General features: G+C 43.6%; 1 long non-coding RNA gene across 1 annotated transcript; it reads left to right on the top strand.

Annotated features, from left to right (window-relative positions):
* Nucleotides 1–6,661: 6,661 nt before the first annotated feature.
* LOC136721322 (uncharacterized) lies at nucleotides 6,662–10,996 on the top strand. Its single transcript, XR_010805882.1, has 7 exons — nucleotides 6,662–6,770; nucleotides 6,940–7,050; nucleotides 7,594–7,705; nucleotides 8,069–8,168; nucleotides 9,764–9,853; nucleotides 9,946–10,059; nucleotides 10,459–10,996. It is a non-coding gene; the product is annotated as an uncharacterized LOC136721322 (long non-coding RNA).
* The last annotated feature ends 339 nt before the right edge of the window (nucleotides 10,997–11,335 follow it).

Below are 11,335 nucleotides of genomic sequence, written 5' to 3'. Positions count from 1 at the left end.
AAGCCACACACACACAGATCTTGTAAAAAGTCAATTCACAAGTTAGACATGACTTATTAAAGCTGATCAATTATAGAACACAAAGTCTGCAATAATGGAATCCTACTGAAAACCAAACCTGGTTAACAAAACGTCCTGAAGGAGTTGCTATCGTAACCTGGCAATAAAGGTGTGTTTCGGTTGTGTGTGCGTGAGCGATCTGTATGAAATAAAATACTGATGTGTTTCAGCTTCTGCAACTATAATGTTAGGTTTTCAAAAAGTCTAATTAAGTCCTCAAGGATTGAATGAAATCCTACCTGGCCCTTGGTGGTATAGATTTAACTTTGCCTTGATGGCACTCAATGAAATCATTTTAATCATAATGAAACCACGAGAGGATCATGATCTTACCTCAACAGAGGCCTACTGCTTTCACTTTAATACTGCATTAGCTTATATATGAGGCTCTTGAATGGCTGAACCATTAAAAGCTTTCGCTTAGAGCAGTTTTCTCCCTGAAATCCAGATAATGCCTCAAGCTGTGGCACACAATTGGCCAAAAGTCACAGAGATTCGACAGATTAAAAGAGTGCAACAGTTACCCCTGTGACTGGCTTGTGGACCGACTACACTACAGCCTTATCGGGAGACGTTTAACACTTTTCCAACTGAAGTCTTAAATTTGAAGTTCTGTTAAGAATACCCACCTCGCCAACCAGCATCTGAAAGATGACCACACCCAGCCCACACCAGTCCACTGCCCGGGTGTACGATGATTTGGTGAGGACTTCTGGGGCGTAAAAGTCTGGGGTGCCGCACACTGTCCTAGTTCGGTCTTTATAGCCCATGCCTAGGCAGGAAAATTAAGAGGATTCCGGAAAAATATCACATTGTAAATTAAATATACAAATAAAAAAAATTAAATTATACATATACTAGGAAATCAAGAATTTTAATGTACCTTCCTTACACAGACCGAAGTCTGCAATTTTGACATAGCCAGCTGCGTCAAGCACCAAGTTGTCCAGCTTTAAGTCCCTGGAATAAAAATACAGTATAATCACTTGGATTGCAGAATATAGACAGAGCCTGCCAGGAACACAAGAACTATTCCCCTGTCAACAATGAACAGAAACATACATTTCTCAAACTTGTTGCATTCAGGTACATGTCTGCACTGATTTTAGGACATGACTTCTATTATGAGGACTTGTGAGTGTCACAATAAATCATTTTCAAAATCTAAGAGAAATTCAGTGGGTGAATAGTTTAGGTTGGGTTTATTCTCAGTGAGACTAGATTTTTTCTTGCTTGTATATTGTACAAATGGCTGATGTGTGATAACTTACCTGTATACGATCTTCCGCTCGTGCAGGAACTGCAGGCCGTGCACCACGCAGGCAGCAGAAAATCTGTTCAAGAAAAGACACCAGCGACACAAAAAGCAGTTTTTAAGCTCGGATTGCACTCGAGTGTGAATGAGCCGACAATTTCCTGTCAATGCAGGAACTCCAGCAACCTATGTTATTGGATCTAAAAGACAATACGAACAAAAACTGTCAATCTGGTCAACTGTCAATCTGCATACCTTCTGTAATAATGTAAATGATTAGTTGTGCTTTGTTTTGTTATTCGGAGGTTGTGTGCCAATGGTCAGGAATAATAATGTGCAATAATTTCTGAATATATAGGTACACAGTTCTGAAACGCACCTCAGGTATGACATCATTATTTTTACTTCTACCAAGATGGACGATTCACTTACACAGCCCGGGGCTCTGGAAACACTCCTGCCTGAACGTGCGTGATGAGGTCTCCCCCCGCAGCATACTCCATAATGAACCATACATGAACCTCCGTCTGAACGCAGGCGATCAGGTTCACCAAGAAGGGGTGCCGCACACTGCTCACGGTTTCCAAAATCCTTCTCTCACATTGGAACCTGAAGCGAGACAAAAGACACACAGCATGTGAATATACATTCATAAACAGCTTGGCTGAATAAGTCCAGAGATGCATTAAAATGGCAGCTTTCCTTCAGAGTAAGAAAGTGAAAACAGTCACTGAAGACCTTGCTAATGCAGTGTATTTGTGTACATCATTAAAAACATCACTAGGTTTGTTTATCTTTGCTCAGCTTTCAAACCCAGAAGCCTCAATACAATAAAAATGAAGCCATACCTGTCGACAGTACCATTGGCGATAATGTCTCCTTTTTTCAAAGCCTTCACCGCAACCATTTCTTTGGTCACGACGTGCTCGGCCAGCAGCACCTGTCAAAGCAAGACCGATTCAAAACTGTCAAAAAAGGTCAAACTCCACTCTCTCGCCCAGGATCAACATTCACAGCACAAGCATTTAGTAATACATCCTCACTAATGCTGGGCTTTAATAAGTCACAGACAATGTTTCTGTTAAAGGTTAAAAAGTGGAAATAATTTCACAATTGTCCACAAATATCTTTTTGGAAAAATGGCGTCTAGCAAATATCTGTTCTCTAATCTGACATGGATTACTGGGATATACCTTTCCAAAAGCTCCTCGGCCGAGCACAGCAACGAATTTAAAGTCCTCGACAACAGACTGGCTCCTGCAGAAGACAGAGCGGGGGGGAGTTAGTTCATCAGGAATTTTAAATTCAGCCAATTGACTTAAATAATCCAAAGAGTTTGTGTGTCGTTACTCATAGGAATGTCTTGAATGTATTTTCCACATTCTCCATGAGTTCTTACCAAATTCACGAGGTGTACTGGACTCCATTCAATTTCTTATGCAAAGTTCAAAAGATCGAAGTGCTAATTCATTTTCAGAGGCACCAGAAATATATAATATCCAGACATCCTGATAATATTAGAAAGTGTCAGAATGGAGTTAAAACTGTAAAGAAAGTACCTCATCTCTGTCGAAGGCGGCTGCGGAACGTCGAGCTCCTCTGGTTTGTCACATCTGTGAAACAAGATGTCACAATGTTACACTGCCAGACGATTTCACAATACAGTATGTCCTGACCTGACAGGTATCTTTATTGAAGTTCATTTTGTATTCGGGCTGTTCCTTATTGTACAGTATAAGATATGTCCTCACATGCAGTTTGTGTGAGCAGACGGCAAAGATAATTCCACTTAAGGCTTATTTTATACAATAGGAGACACATGTGATGAACGGGCTTGAGCTGTCATGCCGTGTTTAAAACTGAAACCCCAGTATACCATAACGCCGTTAATGTATGTGTGTGTGTTACGAGGACAGTTGGATGTAAATAGTTTTGCTCATTATCCATCTCTATTTCTCTGTCTAGTTAAATCTTCTATATTTTAGAATTTAAACTCCATCTAACCTAATAATCCAACTCTCCTTCAAGTCCACACACACATGCGTGCATATAAACAGCAGGAGTTGATTATTCAAATCACGCCGTTATAGCGAAGTGCCAGAAGATGCATACTCTACATAATTACTTGGAAGTTTGCATGCAAGGTATTATCCCATTAGCCTGACAGAAATGATGATTCTTGTTGATGATGCTGTGCATAGATTCTGTACAAATGGAGAGTTTGTTTTGTTGTCTTTCGTCCCTACCTCTGTAATGGGGGTGGACTCTTCCATTTCTGGAGAATGAGTATAAATGCTGTACGAACAGACACGAAGGGGTCTTCTCTTTCTGCTGCTGAACAGGAAGGGTCACTAGCAATCAGTGGTGCTGTTTTCGTTGTGCCTAAGGCCATTTTTACTTTTATTTCGAGTTTTTTTTCATTAGTACTGGTTTCGTTTTTTTTTCTTTGTTTTATGTCTATTTCACTGAATTTTTGGAATAATTTTGGTTCAAAAATGCTGTCTTGAATTTCTGGACTCCAAAGACAAAGTAAAATCAATTTTTCCATCCCAATGTTGCCGACTGTATTAAGAATTCTTGTTGAAAAAGCCAGTATTGATGATTGAAATTAGGAGACCCAGATTCGGCAATTTTAACACTTTATTAAATACACCACGGGAAGTGGTGGTGGCAGTTTGTGGTTTCCTCAGAGAAAGATGTGCATTTGCACCTCACATTTTTGGCTTTTGCTGTCTTCCCTCACTCCCTGGTGGCCGCTCCCGGACCCACAACCTGAAAAAGAAGACCTTAGTATTTCTATCTGCACAATAGTTGCTTCTGTCAATGGACATTACCTGCCTCGATTTCTGGTCGGTTGGCGCGGAGCCAGTCCGAGTCTTGCCCGGCCCGAAACGGCTACCGGCCTCAGAGCTGCCACAGATGAAGTAGTCCTGTAGCCGGCAGCTCACTTACCTATGAGTGGTTCATGGTGTTGCTGCTACCTGACGAGACAGAAGCCCGATACTACTAAGTGCTGCTGTATTGTCTTCGAAATCGAATATTGATATTTATTGTGTGTACAGGCTTCTGAAGTCTGTTTGCTGCTACCGTGCATTTGTTCACAGGAAGGGGAAATGTAGTTTCTAATGGATAGCTTTTATTAGAGAATTTTGTCGTTTCTTTTGTTAGGGGATTTTAGTGTTTTATTCCCCCTGAATATTAAAGGCAGGTTTTAGTATGTTTTATTATATTTATTCCCGTTGTGTACAGTTCCTCGTGGTGTCTTTGATAAAACTGCCCTAGCACAGTCTTCTTGCCCTGTGCATGTGAAATGAACCCTGTATAAATCAAGTTAAATGCCAAGTTAAGTGGCCTCCACCTGTGTTAAACTCTAGTGATTCACATGATTTCAGGATCAATTCAGCAGTTCCTGTAGGTTCCCTCTGCTTGCTGGTGCAAATCAAAGCAAAGACTCAACCGTGAGCACCAAGGAGCTTTCAAGAGAACTCGGGGACAAAGTTGATGAAAGGCACAGATCAGTGGATGGCTTTAAAAAATATCAAAGGCCATGAGTATTCCTTGGAGCCGGTCAAGATTATTATTAAGAAGTGGAAAGTGTGTGGCACCACCAAGACCCTGCCTAGATCAGGCCGTCCCTCCAAACTGGGTGAATGAGAAAGAAGGCTGAACTGAGAGGCTACCAAGAGGTCAATGGCAACTTTGCAAGAGCTCTGTGCTTTTATGGCCAAGACTGGTCTAATGGATGTGACAACAATATCCCAAGCACTAAACAAATCTGGCACGAAGGAAACTCAAGAAAGAATCCTGTTTTGGGAGATTCTGTTTTGTTTTGTGGTCTGAAAATGGCCTACACTGACACAACAAAATATACAAAGTTCAAGGGGGTGTAGACTTTCTAAAAGCACTGTATATATACATACATATGCACACAGTATATTCATAATGCCAGTTCAACATTGATTTGAAATGCTTTAGACTCTTCTAACAACAATCTGAACTCTGTAGTTGAACTTTTCCACATTATTTACCGAAACAAAGAGCGTGTGGTGGAAGAGAGTTCTGGAGCCGGGAGTTCGAATCAGAATTGATTACGTGCTCGGGAGGGACAGCGCTCTGTACTACGTGCATTTGGACCTGTGTTTCACTCACAATGTTTTCACAACACTGACACAAACCCATGAATGATCTGTCATTCCCAGTATCAATGATGTCCCCTGAATCAGTCATGTTCATATACACGGCATTTCCAAAAGGCGCTCCCTTCAGTCTCCGTTTCCAATCCATGTCTATTTGCAGGGTAATCACTGTATCCGCTCAATCTGACTACAATTGTAAGAACACACCTGTAATGCTGTACAATGCGTGTGTTTTTCAAGGACATGAAATACTGTAGACAGGTAGAGATCGCCACTTGAGCGCCAGACTGACTGCATTGTAAAGGAAAGGCAGGATTATGTGTTATATTTGATTTCTTATGTATGTAAATGACTGGTCAGAATAACCCAATTTTGGCTATTCTAGGTAAATGTATTCTAGATAAACGTATTTATTTTAGCGTTTATGCAGCTAAAACGCTGTAGGCATGTTTAGGACATATAGTTAGGAAAAGTCAGGAATGGGTATGCGCTGTGTATTTAGGAACACAGTAATTCAAATTTGAATAACCAAATCGGTCAAATTGACCGGCTCGGCTCTTCTAGTGTTTAAACAACATTAAACCCCACAGCTGGAGAAAAACAACAGCATACAAATGTAGCTGCTTTAATGGGACACTTTAAATGTGTGCTTTTCCATTTCCTTCTCCTTCTCTTTCAAACAATCAACATGAGAGACCAGTGCTCAATCTGCACCATCCACACCGGACCTGTCCACCTCGGCCCCTGCTTTCTCCCCCTCTCCCTCTCCCTCCCCCTCCACTTTTCCCTCCCCCTACACCTCCACCTCTCCCTCTCCCTCCACCTCCACCTTTCCCTCCCCCTGTCCCTCCCCCTACACCTCCACCTCTCCCTCTCCCTCTCCCTCCACCTCCACCTTTCCCTCCCCCTGTCCCTCCCCCTACACCTCCACCTCTCCCTCTTCCTCTCCCTCCACCTCCACCTTTCCCTCCCCCTGCCCCTCCCCCTACACCTCCACCTCTCCCTCTCCCTCCACCTCCACCTTTCCCTCCCCCTGTCCCTCCCCCTACACCTCCACCTCTCCCTCTTCCTCTCCCTACACCTCCACCTTTCCCTCCCCCTGTCCCTTCCCCTACACCTCCACCTCTCCCTCTCCCTCCACCTCCACATCTCCCTCTTTCTCACCCTCTCACTCCCTCTCTCCCTCCCTCTTTCCCTCCCTCAGGAGCAGCGATCCCCTCCTGGTGGAAGTAGGACAAGCGGAGGAGGTTGAAGATGATGAAGATGTGGTGTTTGTGGCAGTGGTGCGCGCTGCTCAGACGGAGGAAGAGCGTCTGCAGGTCAGTGGCGTTGCTGCAGGCGCTGTGATGCTTGTGGCCGCTACACAGGTCCTGTCAGTGCTGCCATCCTCAGTGCCTGGCTCAGCAATTCAGTGCCCCTTCTGGTGGCGCTGAGAACAACTCTGTTTCGTGCTGTAGCGCTTGCTGATGTATGTGTTGTTTTCCACAGCTGGACAGAGAGCAGCAGCAGCAGCAGCAGCAGCAGCAGAGCAGCTCTCAGAGCGCACAACCCGGACAGGACCCCCCTACCTCGCCTGTCTCCTCCCGCCCCTCCTCTCAGGTTAGTGTGGACCCTTCATCAGAAGGCGATGCGCCAGAGCCTGGGGAACATGAGGACTATCTCCTGGTCACTGTGGGAGCTGACGGACAGGAGCTGGAGGGTCATGATCAGTATCTCCTGGTCACTGTGGGAGCTGACGGACAGGAGCTGGAGGGTCATGATCAGTATCTCCTGGTCACAGTGGGAGCTGACGGACAGGAGCTGGAGGGTCATGATCAGTATCTCCTGGTCACTGTGGGAGCTGACGGACAGGAGCTGGGAGGTCATGATCAGTATCTCCTGGTTCCTGTAGCAAATGATGGAGAGGATCCTGGGGTACAGGAGTGGGAATTCCTGCCCGTGGGTAAGAAGTGGTTTCTCAGCAGGTGGTTTAGGCCAGAGATGTGTCTGAGTCAGACAGATGTTTTAGAGCAGGGTCCCCGCAGATTTGTAGTTTATTCTTGTTTTATGGGTAATTTCAGATATTGCTGTGTGCTGTTTTTCGCTTTGCTTTACAAACCCGCAGTGCTTTAAACCAGGCTTTGTGCTCTTGTTCCTGCTCAGACGACGATCTGGAACCTGGTGGTGCCTTTGGAGACGAGGGACTGAACGCATCGCAGATTGAACTCCTGCCCACCAAGCGGTTCGATCCGGCCCACAGTGGAGGGAAGACAGCGTGAGTTGCCCTCCTAGAGCCTATTGCTGAGTCAGAGCAAGTTCTCTTCACCTTGGGTCTCTAGACGCAGTGAAATCTAATGAAACTCACTTCCAGGCATCTGTTTCTAGAGGCAGAGTTGTGAGACCAGTGACCTGGGAGTCCCTGTTTGTAGATGTTGCTCCAAAATACAATCTCAGCTTAGACTGACCTAAGAGAGCATCGCAATAATGTAGTTATAAGCTTATATGGGCACATTTCTCTGGTCCCAATCTAATATGCTGGAATTAATATACACACAGTTCTACCAAGTATGTGTTGTACGTAATTAAGCAGAGTTTGGTCCCCTGACTGAGCTGTGTCCAATACTGTTCTGTATTTCAGATGTCAAGTGTGCCTGATGGACTTCGACGAGGACGAGGAGCTGAGGACCCTGCCCTGCCTACACGACTACCACGTGCAGTGCGTGGATCGCTGGCTAGAGGTGAGCCCTCCCTTCATTCCTAGACTGTCTGTGTGGTTGGATACAGAGTACTGGGATTGATTTCACTGCAACTGTACTTCACGGTAGAGCGTGCCTTAAAAATACGATGACTCTCTGCCAGGGGATAAAATTAACTATTTTGGCCACTAGCCACTGTGTCTGGTAGAAGGAAAAGACTTACCAGCCTCTTGGTATTTTTACCAGCCAAAGGAAAACCTCAGCAAAAATGCAAGAGGGTGCGTAAATGTGTGGTGAACATGTTAAGACGTTGCATTTATTCAGGTAATTAACCAATCACCATAACAAAAGCTAATTGCACACCTGTATAGACTAGACAGGTGTGTTTGTGAGGGAAAAGGATCTGGATAGAAAAAGATGCTCCCACACAGTTTCTATTTGCAAGTGTTATAAGGTCTTTGATCAAAACATTGCATTGTTTTGAATTATAACACTTGCTAGTAGAGGCAGGAGCATCGTTTTCAAATGAATCAATCACATGTGCAATAACATGGTAGCTAATGGGGATCTGTATAAACGCACTAAACCAACACATGAGAAGGGGTGTTATATGGTGACACATTATTGCTCTTCATACTCCACTTCCTCTTCAGTGCTACTCCCTTCTCTGGGTTTCTGCACGTCATTAAAAGGATTTCATTGGATTGGCTAGATATTCATAGAGTCACGGTCTGTGGCTGGGTAAAAAATATATCATCTCTAGGAATGATGACAGACAGTGATGTTGTTTCCAGTGGTCAATACCGCACGCCAGCAAAGACGCACTGTAAACAAACCGCACGTTTCTCTTCAGCAGAATCTCCGCTACGCAGCAGAAAATGCGTGTCTCTATCGCAAATCGTTTCAACACAAATGAATACGTTGTAATTGATGCAATTGATGAATACTTCTCTAACACAACCACTTTGTTAAATAAATATCTACATTATTAGAAGCCGTATGGAAATGGCATAATAATAGCAGACCTGTCAACTCGCACGCATCGTGTCAGACTCTTGTATTATTGTTTCCCAACATTATCACAACTGTTTATTGTCACAATTTCAAATTAACTATAAAGGTTCTGACTATTTGCTTCAAAATGGAATATTTTGCAATTACAGATGTAAATGACTGACCAATAAGTTTTTATTTTAAATTTTTTATACATTTTCATCAATTGCAGTTTTGCAATGTGAGTTGCAATGAAAATGCCTTAACATTAGCGTCCTTGTGGCAATGTTTTCCGGTCACAACCGCGAAATACAAAATGTATAAGAACTATCTATCTAGCTAATTTATACAATATACTTGTCTAAACGATTGACTTTTCCTCTCCACACCACACTCACACTGACGCTCTGCGTTCAGAAACACAACTGTGCTTTCGAATTCCAGTGAGTACAGAATAAAGAGCAATAGCTGGCTGTGTGTGTATTCATGTGTTTGTTGCTCCTCTTTCCTTTTCTGTCATATTATAATTCTGAAACACTTTGATCCAGGTAATTAAAAAGTTTGGCGGGTGGCGGGTTTTATTCACTGCTCTCTGCACAGGATGACACTACTAATTTTGTTTTGATTGATTTCTTCTCCTCCAGGACAACACATCCTGCCCCATTTGCCGATGGGATGTCAGATCAGCCTTCGAGTGACCAGTGAAGAGGCCCCCCCACCTCACAGCAAGAAATGTGAGTTTTCCCCGTTGTTCTGACAGCTGTATATATGTCTGTACATAGTATTATATTGTTTTGTTTCTTTACACTACACTTTACTACTGCAGCGGATCCCGCTAACTTCCAGTGCAGGACTCCTTCTGCTATAAACGAATCTGAAGAGAAGCAGCGAGAATGAGCTCCACCTTTTCTTATATAACAGGCCTTGGAAAGAGAAGTCTGTAAGTAAACTGTCGTTTTTAAATAATTATAGCCTGTTTTCACTGATTCAAGTGCTGTTTCACGTTAGTTTCACATTTTAATGTTTATTTAGTCTGTATGGTTACCATGACAATAAATGAATCTATGCTGAGGAGCGTTATAGGAAGTGTTAGCGCGATAGCCGTCTGTGCCATGCAAATTATCTGACGTTTTTATGTAATGTCTATATATTTGTGTTTTACGATGTTCTACGGATATATAATTGCCTTGTATATGCAAACAGTTGTATATTGATTTATTTTAATACTCTTTAAAACAAAGTGACAGTAGAAGTGGTTTGAGACTAGCTAGGCCCTTTTTTCCTGTTAGCTCGTGATTGAAATCTATCTGTCTACATTTGTATTCGTCTGTGTGTGCAGATCATTTTCTAACACAGATTTCAGAGTACAAGCGCTCCTGCCTCCTGATTCTGTATTGAGAAGCTGTTCACTGTCTGCCAAGCCTTGTACTTCAGACACATTGTGAGGGCAGAACACTAAAAACACTGACTACACGGTGGGCCCAGCTACAGGAGGAGTGGATCCATTCTGCACATCAGCATCCAACCTCTTCGGCCATCAGACACTGCAGAGAGGTAACCCGTGACCTGTCTGTTGGTCCTTCAGGAAACCTGCAGAAAAGTGATATAATCTCCCTTTATCAGAACACAATTCTAGGCTACAGAGGAGAGATTAGCAGTGTAGGAGAACAACCACACAGCCAGAGAGGGTCCGATCAAACTCCCCTGCTGTCTCACCAGCCACAACCACGCTCTGCTGCTGCTCCCAAAGAATATTCACCTGCTACAGCAGGAGCTACAGACATAACGAAATACCGGATACGTCGTCAAATGGTGAGTTCTGGCCTTCTGAAATTTGACGACCTCCCAGAAAACTATTGGGCCTGGAAGTCATACTTCCGTAGCAGCACCCAAGACTTAAATCTTACAGCCAGAGAAGAGCTAGACCTCCTCTCCAAATGGCTCGAGCCCGAGTCATCTGAGCAGGCCAGGAGAATCAGATCAGTGCATGTTCACAATGCAACAGCAGGGCTTGTGATGGTATGGCAGAGACTGGAAGACTGCTGTGGTGCACCAGAAGTTATCGAATATGCACTTCTGAAGAAAATTTAACATTTTCCAAAAATAACAAACAAAGACAATCTGAAGCTGAGAGAGCTTGGAGACATGCTTCTAGAGCTGGAGGCAGCAAAAGGGTTTCGGCGAAGTCCTCCTGCCTCAGTAACTATGTACTTACA

This window comes from Amia ocellicauda, unplaced genomic scaffold, assembly GCF_036373705.1.
Source record: "Amia ocellicauda isolate fAmiCal2 unplaced genomic scaffold, fAmiCal2.hap1 HAP1_SCAFFOLD_114, whole genome shotgun sequence".
Lineage (NCBI taxonomy): Eukaryota > Metazoa > Chordata > Actinopteri > Amiiformes > Amiidae > Amia > Amia ocellicauda.
This window is presented reverse-complemented; position numbering and strand designations above follow the sequence as displayed.